The sequence below is a fragment of the Pogona vitticeps genome, chromosome 14 (genome assembly GCF_051106095.1).
Source record: "Pogona vitticeps strain Pit_001003342236 chromosome 14, PviZW2.1, whole genome shotgun sequence".
In the NCBI taxonomy this organism is placed as follows: domain Eukaryota; kingdom Metazoa; phylum Chordata; class Lepidosauria; order Squamata; family Agamidae; genus Pogona; species Pogona vitticeps.
This window is the reverse complement of record NC_135796.1, coordinates 11675121-11687303: the sequence shown is the minus strand read 5'-3', so window position 1 is coordinate 11687303 and position 12183 is coordinate 11675121. Positions and strand designations below refer to the sequence as shown.

At 47.3% G+C, this 12183-nt stretch overlaps 1 protein-coding gene across 1 annotated transcript in view; it reads right to left on the bottom strand.

The window, feature by feature from the left end:
• SEPTIN5 (septin 5) overlaps positions 1-9649 on the bottom strand; it is a 70031-nt gene extending 60382 nt beyond the window's left edge. The window contains exon 1 of the mRNA XM_072983390.2: positions 9507-9649. The gene's annotated coding sequence lies outside the window, so the exon portion shown is untranslated. The remainder of the gene's footprint in view (positions 1-9506) is intronic.
• Between the last annotated feature and the right edge of the window lie 2534 nt (positions 9650-12183).

Genomic DNA, 12183 nt, shown 5'->3' with positions numbered 1-12183 from the left:
CTTCTTCCTGGGGTTCTCTGGGGTCATGCAGCTTGCCCAAGGCTACACAGGGTGGCTCTTCTCCCTGGAGGCCCAGCGGGGAATCAAACTCCCAACCTTTGGCCCTCCAGCCAGGCACTTAAACAACTGAGCTATCCAGCAGAGACTAAGGCAGAACAGCCATGTTAGGAATCACATCGGGGAGAAATTACTGTAATCCCCCTACCCTGGAGCTGTATTTCATGAACAGAAGCATATCCACAGCAATCAACCATGGGTCAATGACATGGCACCGGAGTTCTTTGTTGACAGAACCTACGCCTGCAATTTATTGTTATTTATTCATTACATCAACAGCCTACTTTTCCTCTGAGTCATTTCCCCTGTCTCCTGCTTCATCATCACACCAGTCTTGCGAGGTGCGGCTGGCTAACAGATGGAGTGTCCCTAGAAGAAACATTAAGAGCAAAGGAAGAGCCCTGGAAGCAGGATCAGACCTAAATCTCACATAGTCCAACATTCTGGTCACACATCTACCCACTAACTGGGAAGCCCTGACTTACTGCAGGAGAGGAATACAACTGCACGCTCCATCTCATGATCCCCACCAAACGAGAGGAGAAACAGATGACATGGAAGCTTCACAATTAGAAGGTGATGAAACCTTATCATTCCAGAAGAGTGTCTGTATATTTTCCACCACTCTCAGTTTGTGTGTCTATGTGAGACAGTGTGAAAAAACTTCACACATGAGTTTTGCTCCAAAACTTTGTATTTTTATGGAAGAAAATCATTTCTTTTTTTTTTTAGGTAGTGAAGCTGGTGATCAAAACAAGCCCTTTGTGCTTAGGTCTACACAGTTGCTGTTCTTTCCAAGAGGATTTTCGATATGTTGAGACACTCCGTTTTATCACACAAGAACATCTGTGAGCGTTCTCACATTCTAACGCCACAGACACATTCTTCAAAGCTGCTGTGCTTGTCCAACCAACATATCCCAACAAATCCCACTGAAGAATAACCAGATGTTCTTTTCTTCTTAAGGCATCTCCACTTCTAACTGTGAAGCTGCCACTGCATCTGCTTTTGTCCAGAAATATAGATGCATAATGCCGATAAACCTGGAGTTGGCATACCGCCTGCCACCTTTTCATCCTTAACAGGTTGTTGGTGGCAAGATGGTAGGAGTACAGCAAAAACACAGGAGGATTATGTCTGGACCCCCCTGTAAAAGGCTGTAAGCAAGGCACAAAATTGCACAACAAGAAAACTCTTAATTGGTGCTGGTGTTTTTGGGTTTTTTTAACAGGAGCTGGAGGGTTTAAATACTTCCGCCTTGGCGTTGCAGCTGCCGAAGTCAAATCTAAAGCAAAAAAAAAAAAAAAAACAACCCGCTGATATTTACATTTGGATGACGACAATCCAGAAAATCCCAGGGTTGATTCCCCAAGTCTTTCAGCCGATAATGCTACTCTTGGGATAAGCCATCTCACAGACAGGTTCACAGATGGCCAGCACAAAAGGCAATCCTGCGATCCTGTGACTCACAAAGGGGGCAGACGGTGAAAGGGGTGGAGGGTGGAAAGGAGTCAGTGCAAAACCGAGAGACAGCCCCTCACCAATTCGTAAGGTATGGGAGGAGAAGAAGAAGAAACAGAGATACGTGATGCTGGAGGAAGTGTCCTAAACTAATTACAGTGGTGCCTCGCTAGACGATGATCAACCATTCCACTGAAATCGCTGTCTACTGAAATCGTCTAGCAAAAAGCAAATCATCGTCTAGCGAAAATCATTTTGCGAAGCAGGGACCAAACATTGTCCAGCAAAATTCCCCCATAGGAATCATTGTTTTGCAAATTGCTATAGCGATCGCAAAAAGTCAATGTCTAGCGAAAAAAACTGTCATGCGGGGTAACTGTCTAGCGAGGCACCACTGTAGTAAAAACTGGATGTACCGCCTCCCCACATATCCGACAATAGCATTTTGGAACCACAGAGAGATCCCTTTTTCCCTGTCTCCTGAGACACCAAAGATTGTTGTTTCTCTCCTTTATTCCTACTCCGTAGTCTTATTTTCTGCTTCTCAGCCACAAATGCCCAATGCACAAGGTCCAGCCGAGCCAGATGTGAATCCACAAGTCCCAGAGGCTTTGTTCTCTGTGCAAATTCAAAGAACCCCCCCGCTTTTCTGGATGAGCTCCGTGAGCGCCGCTTGCAAACATTCCTCAAGTCCAATCAGGACTCTCTTAATCCACGAGAGCCAGCCTGGTCTGCATTATTAACATACCTCCGTGACTTTCTTCATGGTACCGTACAAAGAAGTGAAAAGAAACAACCCCCCAAAAATGATTAAGCAGCGTTTCTGTGCATCATTGAATTTGAGGCAAGCCTGAATAATACAATGCATTGCTTTTTGAGTTAAACTGCCTTCCTGCATTTCATTCTATTAACTCAAGGCAACCTGTATCTCTCGCCCGGCGCACTTTAGTCAATGAAAAGCCTCAGACACAGTGGTTAAACTGCAGTACTGCAGTCAATACTCTGCTCACAACCTAAATTCAATCCCGCTAACACAAATATTACAGACAAGAAGTCCAAATTTTTGTACATATGTAACTCTAGGTCAGGATTGCTTATGGAAAATTGGGACTTCTTGTTCTGCTGTCATCAGCATTACATGATCAGCTTTGTTTTTGGAAGTGTGCTCTCCTGTATCAAAGTGAGCTGCTCGTATTCAGTCTTGGACCAAAGCACTCCATCTTGCAAAACTAACAATATCTTTTTAAATAAGTCTCTCTCCTATTTACAAATTTACTGTGCGGTTCTCTCCCTTATTTTTTTTCCCTCTTCCAGGACCTTGCCAGAGGAACGAAGAACCTAAATTATTATTTTATTTCTTATTTACAACAACAGGGTGGAAAACAAAACCGATCAGGTGGGAAATGAAAAAGAGCTGAAGACCTCAGGAATAAGTTACGTCGTTTTTGTGCTAAAAGTCCCAAGCTTGAATCTGAGCATTTCGTTTAATTTAAGAGTAATCTAAGAACAGCTCTGGAGCTTTTAGAGTTGCCCCGTATAGCTTCTGCTGTTAAAAGGCCACAGCTTAGCTAAAACTGCTGTGGGTTCAGGAAGCTGGCTAGCCTTGTTGTTCATTGCCTTAGAGGTCCCTGGAGGCTGGCAACATCCATGCCATGCAGGGTGGGCTGGGGAAAATGGCAAAATCCACTCCTGGTTTTACTCCGAACTTCAACAGGAAGCTGTTCAGGATGCAGAATCCGTTTGGTGGAGGGAAAGATAGGTCTCCCAGAAAGTTCATGTCAAAACCCAGAGCAGATTGCCCTCATGAACAGAAGGGAAGGATGATCTCTCAAATCACACACCGGCCGAAGGGCTCATTTGAGATGTGCTGATTTGGGGTTTTGGAGCACCACACCCAGAATTCTGCAAGCAGCTAGGACTGCACACGGAGGATGATGACGACCATTGCACACAGCTAACCGCTCTTCCTCGACGAACGTGCTGAAAGAGTACCGATGCCTGCTGTTGCTTGGTTACAAGAAGTGGGTCCAGGTGCTGAATTTGCTTCCACATCTCCAGCGATGTTGGCTCAACCTATTCTGAGACTGGAAGCTTCGTGTTTTCTCCTGCAGACAGAAGCAGCAAACTCCACCACCGCCCCGCCATTACGCTCATCTGCTCTGTGGCGCGCCGCCTCTCATATTACACCTGTGTAAGCAGAATTTAGCAATGACCTTCCTCCCCTCCCTCCAGCCCTAAGGGACACCAGAATACACAACCCACATCAATTAAATCCAACAATTAGAAAATGGGGTTCCCATCTGCCTCGTTTGGCTGGTACAGCTCACGCTCCATGCTTTGAGGGCCGGCCCTACCCTAAGGGAAAGCGGGGTGGGCAGCTCAGGCAGAAGAAGGGGGATGACATCGAGGCCAAGAAATTCTGACTTCTTTGCTGGTCACTGTTATCTGGGATAACAGGGATTTGTGTGCGAGTTGACACCTCCAGTCCCGAAATTTACCGTATTTTTCCGTGTATAAGACACCCCCCACACACTTTTCTAACCCAAAATTAAGCAATCTAATTGGGGCTTAGCAAGTGGAGAAGAAAGCAGGGATCAAAGCCCTGCAGGATCACTTTGATCCCAGTTTTCCCCTCCACTTATTTTTCCATGTATAAGACGCCCCCATGTATAAGACGCCCCCCACTTTTCTAACCCAAAATTAAGACATCTAAGTGGGGCTTAACAAGTGTAGGGGGAAAGGAATCAAAGCGCTGCAGGATCGCTTTGATCCCTGCTTTCCCCTCCACTTATTTTTGTTCTCGCCTCAGCTTACTTCCGTGTATAAGACGACCCTTAATTTTTAGTCTAAAGATTTTAGACAAAAGTATAGCCTTATACACAGAAAAATACATTATTTGATTGGTTTGGCGCCAATTAAGCATGGTGGGAATAGGGCAGATCAGGGCTTGCAATGATTAGCACGGTTGGGTGGCACTAAGTGCTGTTCTAGCTAAATTTCCTTGTCAGCCATGCATGTATTGACTGCTATGGAACATTCGTCTATGGGAATAAAGAGAGGCCATGCAGTGTAATGGTTAGAGTACCAAGGCTACTGCAGATTTAATCCCCCGACCCCCAGTCAAAAAAATTCTCAGACTGACCTTGGGCCTGTCATTCTCATTCATGCCGATATAAACTAATTTTTACCCTGCCTTTCTCCTGAACAGGACCCAATGTGGTTTAGCAAACAGAGCGATGAGCTAGAATTCAGGAGGCCTGGGTTCAAATCTCTGCTCAGTCCTGAAAACTCACTAGGGGAATGGAGCTGGTAAAGCCACTCCTTAAATATCTCACTCAGCTTGAAAGCCCCTCTCAGGGTTATTATGGCACTTTAACTACAAAAAGAAAATGTAACTTGCAAACTTATCTACCTAACCTTGGAGCTTCTTCTGGTAAATCATGGGCTCCTCTCTATGAATGACAACATTTTCTCCAAAGTCACAACGGGAAATGAATTATTTAACTTGTAAAATTATTTAGGCTACAATAAGAAGCCGCTCATAAACCAGGTCAGACTTTTTACCCAATTTTTTAATAAAGCAAAGTCATTTGGAGGAGGTTTTCCAAAAGGTAGCCACCTTTTTTCTGTTATTAGACACGTATAACAGAAACAAAAATATTGTCAAAGCCCACATTTATTTCAGCACAAGCTTTTGTGGATTAAAATCCATTTCCTCAGAGAGATGGCATGAAAGATCTAGCCACAACATGCGGGGTTAGGGGGACCCAGTGGGGGTGGAAAGAGGAACAGAAAAAAATATTTAATTTAATTTATTTATTAGATTTATATACTGCCCATCTAGAACCATGTCTACTCTGGGCAGTTTACATATAACATAAAAAATAAACTAAGGTAAAAATCCAGATTAAAAGACTTTTCAAAGTGACAATAAGATCGTTAAGACTAGTAATGAACTCAGAATGCTGATTCTTTAAACATTCTGGCCACTGACCGAGTGATTAGGTGCCCACTCGTTAAGCACAGGCTTATGCAGAGATGTTGATCCAGAAAATAGCTTCGGTATGTTTTTTTTCCCCCTGATTCTGAAGATAAGAGTAAATAACGTTGTTTATTACACAAGATTGGAAAGAAAGCTGCTTATTAAAATAGGCAAGGAGCTTAAAAGATTTTATCTTTATTTAAGTCTTCGGACATATGCTAGAATTTGTGGATGTAGCCTATGCCAGCTGTGTGTGTGTGTGTGTGTGTGTGTGTGTGTGTGTGTGTGAGAGAGAGAGAGAGAGAGAGAGAGAGAGAGAGAGAGAGACAGCCTCTGACTTAAATCTGAATGGTAGAATTCAAACCAAATTGGTAGCTGAATAGGAAAAGATGTGAAGCCTGTACTAGCTTATTCTTTCTATGCCCCAAATTGCCCTTGCATCAAAAGGCTTTCACCCAATTTTTGACATTCTGAATGTGCATTTAATAGGGTGCATGTGCTTTTCGAAGTTTATTAGAGACAGGCAGGAGAAAGACCAACTGGATGAATAGCTCAGTGAGTTAGGCTTTGGGCTCTGGAGCCAGAGGTTGGGAGTTCAATTCCCCCACTGGGCCTCCTGGGAGAAAAGCCAGCCTGGGTAGCCTTGGGCAAGCTGCACAGTCCCAGGGCTCCCCCTAGAGGAAAGGAACGGTATACCACTTCTGAGCATTCCCTACCTGGAAAAACCCTGGAAAGAGTTGCCGTAAGTCAAAACTAAGTTGATGGCACATATTGGGAGAAAAACAAAGCATTTTGCTGTCCGAAGCAAAGAACAAGGTGGTACGCACATTCGTTCCACATACAGAAGGTAAACAGGACTGGCAGAAGAATATCTCTTCAATCCGCGCTGATGATGGGCAATGTCTTCTGTTTATGGAGATGGGCAAGAGGTAAGCCTGGATCCCCTGCAGGTCTCCGTGGGTGGAACAGCAAGGGTTCCAGACAACTATTTCTTTAACAATAGGATCAGCAAAAACCACCACCACCCCTCCAGATTATTCTACTGGAAGATTAATCAAGGGTGGATTATTGCATGGAAGAAATGGGATACAGTGGTGCCTCGCTTGACGATGTTAATTTGTTCCAGCGAAATCGCTGTAGAGCGAAAACATCGTCAAACGAAACGAAAAAACCCATTGAAACGCATTGAAAACCGTTCAATGCGTTCCAATGGGCTGAATACCTGTTCGTCCAGCGAAGAGCCTCCATATGGCAGCCATTTTTTGTGCCTGTATAGCGAGGAATCCGTCCTAGAAAACAGCAGGGGGCCATTCTGAAAGCCAGAGGCCATTTTGAAACCCGACGATCAGCTGTTTACTGATCGTCATAAAGCGAAAAATCAGTTCCTGAAGCAGAGAACCGATCATCGCTAAGTGAAATTTCCCCAATTAAACCATCGTTTTGCGATTGCAAAAGCAATCACAAAAATGTCAACGTAATGCAGATTCATCATAGAGCGGGGTAATTGTCCAGTGGGGCACGACTGTATTTGTTCAGTTCTGATGGTCAGAAGCCAATTCCTGAACTTGGGGTTCTCCAAAGGTGTCTTTGGTTGCATCCTAAAGCGGCTCTCGACGAAAACACCCAAGCTGACCAAGTAAGCCTGCACCCTGCTGACGGCTGCCCCAAAGCTCCTCAAGGAGATAGAAACGATGAAGAACCTTGTGACATCTTAAATACTGCAAGTTGCGTTTGGAAGGGACTGCCGTGGATTGCAACTCACTCCACCTAAAGGCAGGGGGCTACCTTACAAGGTGCCAAGAAGCTACATAGCATGCAGCAGGACTGGGGAGGGGGGGAACCAACGGCCCTCCTGGATTCCAAAACCCATCATACCCAGCCAGCCAGCCTGAGGATGCAAGGTTACAGGAATTTGTAGCACATCAACATCTGGATGGCCAACCTTTCCCCAGCTATGCCATACAGCTCTTTTGTCCAAAACATTATTGCCACCTCCCAAAATCTGCTACCTGAAGCAACCACCCCACTCCCACGGATTCAAGGAGGCCTGAATATATTTCCCAACTGTGTTACGTCTGTTGCGATAAAAACAAAACAAACAAAAATCCTGTTGCACCAGAAAGTCCACCGAAGTTATTTTAGCATCAGCTTTGGCTAGACAGGATGGGAGATTTAGTCCGGGCTGATATTTGTTGCAAAAAGGTGGGGTGGAAAACTCTCTCTTTCACTCACATTCATGTGCCCCGAATCAACTTTTTTATAAAAGGAACAAACTTTAACAAATATATAACCGTAATCTGCTGTATTTTTTTTCTCAAACTGCAAGACTGCTAGTGAGCTGAGGATCTCCCAACAGCAAAGATCCATTATTCCAGAAGCCAAGAACTGCCCCATTCACCGATACAAAGGGTTAATCGCAAGGCGTTCTGCTGCCCGAGCAGATGCAGAAAAATTGATACGCGCACCTTCAAGTCAAGACACACACCTAAAGCCAGGCACGTTCTTTTGGCACGTGGGACATACAACGCCTCTTCTCCCTGGCAGAAAAACTCCAGTGAAAAATAGCCTCACTCACTAATCCTGACAGCTTCCAAGTGTGGTTTAATGGGTAGAATGACGGACTAGGACTCAGGAGGCCTGGGTTCGAATCTCCACTCAGCCACGGAAGCTCACTGGGGATGTAGAACTGGTAAAACCACTCCTTAAATATCTCATTTATCTTGACAGCCTTCTTAGGATCAACTACACCTGGGTTCCGACTTGATGGCACAGAAAAACAACTTAGCCGCTGGCCGCGGCCCCGCTCCGGCCTAATGAGAGAGCCAGCCTCGTCAACAAGAAGGGAATTCTCCTTACTCAAAAGGCGAGCAGGCTCCCGCCCATCCGGGGAACACCAAGTAACAAATAAAAACCGGCAGCCCATGAAATGGGTTGCGATGCACAAGGATAAAATGAATCGGTTTGTCTTGGAAAGGGCCAGATTTTGGTTTGCATATATATACACACACAGAGCGTTCTTTCCAAAGGAACCAGGGTGTAAAATACAGCCTTTTTTTGCAAAAAGTCAACAAAATCACAGGGGGGGGGGGAACCATCCAGTTGCTGTCTCATTACATCACCCCATCCGTGGGCACCAAGCCAGGCATCGCGGCTGGCTGCCTGCCTCTCTCTCTCTCTCTGTGTCTCCAGAGAAAATCATCATCTCCCCTGTGGAAGAGATGCTGAGAGGAGGCATAGGACCAGAGCAAAGGAAGAGGGAAAGGAGGCTGTCGTTCAGAGCAGTCAAAGGAGGGCTGCTCGGAGGCAAAAAGAAACGCATCCACCCCAAAACCTCTCGGGGACGGCTGTGGCCACCTTAGGGGTCCCGATCCCCAACGCTGCATCAGCAGGAGAGGGTGGGCCAGGAAGAAGGGTCTCTTATTTCCAGGCCTTTGGAAACCCATCCAATTATTAGTCTAGCAGGAGTGGAGGGGGGCAGATTTGGGGGGGGGGTCTTGGACTACAGTTCCCAGTATCCCCAGATTTCAGGGGAGTGGTGGTCCAAAACACGCACACCTCTGCGCAGCCCTCCCTGTCTCTCTCTCTCTCAGCTGCGGCAGGATGACAAAGAACCGACCCCCCCCACCCCCTTTCCGTGATGGTGGTGAGTGGCCTTTCCATGCCTTTGTTTGCCCCCGGCTATCCCGGAGGCTACGTTCCCACGTTCCTCGCCGGTCCGAGTTAAGCAGCAGCGACCTCGCACGGGATACGATCGCGAGCCAGACACGGGCGTGTGGTTAAGGGGATCTGGGGCGGGCTCCCCTTTTCCACAAGAGGACGACGATCATCCAAAATAATAAAAAAAATTTGGGAGGGGGGGAGTTTGAGGCAGAAAGGAGGAAATTAAAGAGATCATCCAAAATTGCAGGAAATAATTTAAAAAATTTGGGAGAGGGGGAGTTTGAGGTAGAAAGGAGGAAATTAAAGAGTCCAAAAGGGGGGGGGAGAGAGAGAAGTACAGCCTTACCTGTTTTTCTTCTGCAAGGGATGGACGTATTGATGATGCCAATCATCGAGGATGATGGGGGGAAAAAAAGAAGGGGGGAGAAGCAAAAATTAGCACCGATGAGATGGACCCTTGCTCAGGCTGTAAAGCCCAGCCCCGGAGATGCGTGTTGATCGTCCGGACGCCCCAACCCTCCTCCTCCTACCTGGGTTGACCAGCTTGCTTTTGTACCGCATCCCGGTGCTCATCTTGGGAGATGATGCGGATCGCCACGGAAGGCGCCCCCACCCCACCCCGGGGCAGTGCTGACTTGCCCTTGTCCCCCCCCCTTGCCGCCCCCTTGGCCAGCGGATCCCCCCCCCAAAAAAAGCCCGCTTTGCAGACGCGTGTCAGCCCCGCGATCGCGGCTGCAGCGGCGTTCCAAGCCCAGGAGGGGAAGGAAAAAAAAAGGGGGGGGGAGATATTAAACCGGGGAGGGGGCGGAGCGAGAGGCCTCCAAGCCCCGCCCACCACCTGCGGCCAATCAGGGAGCCTCGTCCTGGACGAGCCGCTCGGACCGGTCTCCTCTCTTTCTCCCCCCCCCCCCAAAAAAAAATGCCACTCCGCCCAGATCCTTGGCAGCTGGGCGGTGGTGGATCCTCCCGTCCGGGCTCGTTGCAAAAAGGGAAAGGCGAGCCCACGAGAGGGGGAAGCAACCGGGGAGGAAGATCCGAGCAGCTGAGGTCAGGCATAGGTACCGCCTTTCCACCTGCGCGCCCACCTTTTTCCCTGCCGCGCCCCCCCAAAATATAATTGTTGGGAGGTGCCATCAAGTCAGCAAGGATCGATGGAGACCCTAGGAATGAGCGATCTCCAACATGCCCCCCCCTCAACGGTGCTGCTCTACTCTTGCAAACTCAAGCCTGGGGCTTCCTTGAGGGAATCAGCCCATCTCACATCTTGTTTTCCTCTTTTCCTACTGCTTTCCACTTTTCCCAGCATTATTGTCTTTTTTCCGGAGAATCCTGCCTTCTCAGGATGGGCCCAAAGGATGGAAACCTCCCTTTCAACATTTCTGCCTCCAGAGAGAGAGAAAGAGTTCAGGCTTGCATTTCCTTCTCCTTCCGGCTTTCATTTCCTTGTCGTTCCGGCTTTCCAGGGTATTCCCAAAGCTTTTCTCCCAGCAGCACATTTCAAACAAATCAAGTTTAATTTCTCCATCTCGGCCATCTCCTCGCTGTTTTTGCCTGCCTCCCTCAGGAAGGGAGGAGGAGGAGGAGACCGGCATTTGAGAAGGAATTCATCCTGGCAGGCCAGCCCCAGGGCCGATCAGCAGGTTTATTTTCCTCCTCCACCCCATGTAACAATGGAGGGGGTGGGAGAAAATTTATCCTCCCATGCTATTTCCTTTCCCGTGTATACAGGTCATGGTTTCAGCAAGGACTGTCCGTTTAGACACCTGGGGCAGGCAGCAGCATCATCTCCCACTCAGTCCACCTGGGTGCCAGAACCTCTTAAGAAAGAGGAGAAGCTTTTCAAGGTATGTGAGGCGATCACGTAGCGGGTTTTATGACGGCCACTTCTAGTGAGTTTCCAGGATGGAGATTTGAACCCAGATCTCGCAGAGTCTAACGCAACTCTGTGGCCATAACTGGGCTGCGGAGGTCCTCCTCTATGCATTGAAAGAAGCAGGCTGCACTCCACTCCAAGGGTCTGCAAAATAAGGTTTGTGCAGCTCTAGGCGGCCACGAGACTATTTTGGATCTGCTGCCACCAACTACAGACGGACCGAGCGACATGTCTGGAAGCGTATTTACAAAGTGCCACAGTTGGCTCTGTTAGGAAGTGGAATGCAGGGAACAAGATACAATAGGATGCCCCCAGTATCTGTGAAGGATCCGTTCCGTGCCCCTCGTGGATGCTTGAAAATTTGGATTGTAATAAACGCTATTTTGATAATGAACACTATACGTAGCATGGTTTCTGGCTTCCTCTAGTCACGGCTCGTTCTGGTTATTTCATCTTTATTATTATGTTCTAGAACGTTTCCTTGAATACCTTTAATATTTTCAGACAGTGGATAAGTGCATCAGTGGATACTGATTCTGCAGATACGGGGGACTCTCACTGTACAGCCAATCGAGCAGACCAGAACAGCACCTACCAGTCAGAACAGGCAATATTGGGGTAAATAGACAAGGAATTGGCCTCCCCCCCCCCCCCGTCAATATGTACTCCATCCACAAGGCATTTATGTGCTTTGCAGGTTGATGCTATTTTGAAAGACTTTATAGAAAGGATCATGTTGAATAGGGAGTCATTGGGTGGCGGTTGATTTTTTTTCTTTTAAGCTGCTGCTTATCATTTATTACGGCAGATATAAAATATTTGTGGTGGAAACAGATACAGCAGCATCGGAACAGGATCTGTTTGAAGTGTTGCTGCAGCCACAACGTCATGTCTTCTGGCACTGGGTGTGAATAAAACATTTCCTCCAGATTGTCACCAAAAGGCGCAGGGGGGAAAGAGGTGTGAAGCTGGTTTACTGGCCCATCACGTGGGACACCAGAAGCTGCTCTGAAGTTTCCAATTTGATTCCGGCGGCTCGGGGTAGCACGTGTGGAATCAAGAACCGGTTCCGTTGCTGCAGGATGTTTAAATACAGTGGTGCCTCGCTAGACGATGATAATCCATTCCACTGAAATCACTGTTTAGCGAA